The sequence below is a fragment of the Camelina sativa genome, chromosome 6, assembly GCF_000633955.1.
Source record: "Camelina sativa cultivar DH55 chromosome 6, Cs, whole genome shotgun sequence".
In the NCBI taxonomy this organism is placed as follows: domain Eukaryota; kingdom Viridiplantae; phylum Streptophyta; class Magnoliopsida; order Brassicales; family Brassicaceae; genus Camelina; species Camelina sativa.
The window spans coordinates 6,008,641-6,010,568 of record NC_025690.1 but is presented as its reverse complement, the minus strand read 5'-3'; positions in this window follow the sequence as shown (position 1 = coordinate 6,010,568).

The following is a 1,928-nucleotide window of genomic DNA, read 5'->3' as shown; positions in this document are numbered from 1 at the left end:
AATGACAGAACATATTTTCCACAGTAGTTTGGTTTATGGGTGTTATGCTCAAATTTAAATCTTAGAGATACTCTTTTAAAATTAAGAGATTATTTATGGGTTGAATTCCACAAAGATTCAAGATTAAACACAATAAATTATAGAGTTTTATTATTACGCTTAACAAAATAATTTAAATTAATGCAAAATATTAAATTAAATTGTTGTAAATTCAAGGGATTAAAAAGCTAGGTCTAGAGAATTTTTGAGGAAATTATGGAATATCAAATCAATAAATTAATTAGGATTCAAGCAATTAAAAATCATATCTAGAATTCTAAACTCTTCTATAAAATAAATCAGTTCTCACTGCAAATATTATCTAAATTTAAAACCAGAAAATTCAAATCTCTTTGTAAAATTCTAGTCAAAAATCAGCTTTAAAAACAGGTTTAGATAAGTTCACAAAATTACTAAATCAAATCTCTTTGCAGAAAGTAATTTTGCTCATCAAAATGTTTTATCAAGAAAAATCAATTATATTCTCATATCAATTTTTTAAATCACTAAAATTAAAAAAAAAGTATATTAGAAAAATGAGTATTAAAATAATATATTAATAAAAAAAAATTTTAAAAAAAACTTACCCCGCAGTGTACCGCGGATCATAATCTAGTATATCTTATATAATAGGAGAAGGTTATTTCTTAGCTTTTGCTAAGGAAATGAAACCTGTCCTTTTTTGTTGTTTGGGCTTAATTAATTAAATTCATTTGTACTTTCGATCTAAGAATTCGAGGCCCATAAAAAAACAAAAAAGACTTTTAACATTTCCTTTTTCCCTTCTTCAATAAGAATCCGTGGTAGACCCCTTATGATCTAAAGCCACCATTTATCAGTTTGTGGTTTCATTTTAGAAAAAAAAAAAAACTGATTATAGTTTATTTTGAAATTCTGCTTAAATAAAAAAAATCAAAATGCTGCTTTCGAACCTCCAACCATACACAAATATATTACAACTTTGTTTATGATAACCACTGTATATAATATGTTTGAGTTGTTTAAGCATTTGGTTTTATTTTTCGATGGTCGCAAGTTCGAAACTAACAAGCAACATTTTAATTTTGTTTTATTTAAGCTATCAAAACGATGTAGTTTTGATATGTCCAGATGCCACATGGTTGCTTTGTTGGCGTCTAACTCAGCACCGTTAAACGGCCAAATAACTCCGTTTACGGATATGTTGAATTCTGTTAAATTTATAAAGTTGAGGTAGGAAATTTAAATATATAGTCTGTTCAGGTTGAAAAATGCACAATACCATAGGTTGGATATGAAAAACCATTCTGTAAATAGTCTAGATTGATTTTGGCCGTTTCCCTAATCATTGAATACAATTATCTTCAACCAAGTTGGAAAATAATTCTAAGTCACTAGTGATGTTCAGGTTGTGTGTTTTACTGAAATTTTATTTTTGAACATGTTAGTAATGAAACAATAATATGAATACTCATGCACCTGAGTAACAGTAAGGTACATGTTATTATAAATCTAATCATATACATATAGTGTTTCCTTTAAGATAATTTCAATAGTGTACCCTCAATAAAAAATATCTTTTAGATCCACAATCCGTTTACAGGTTGTTCTAATTCAAGCTACATGCTCCTACCATGTACACACAGATGATTTTAAGTCAGAGATGTCATAGATCATTTTTAGTGTGATGAATTCATGAATAAGTCAAGGGTTCGAACTAGCATGACCAAAAGTTTATAATTTATAACTTGTACACACTTGGATTAATCAGAGTCAATAATTTGATCCTTCTAAATATAGATTGAAGAGAAATGCGCACAACAACATAAATTACAGTCAAAATAGAAAGTAAAACATGTGAACCTCTTTTGCTATTCTCTCGTGACCTTAAATCAATCCACTATTTACTC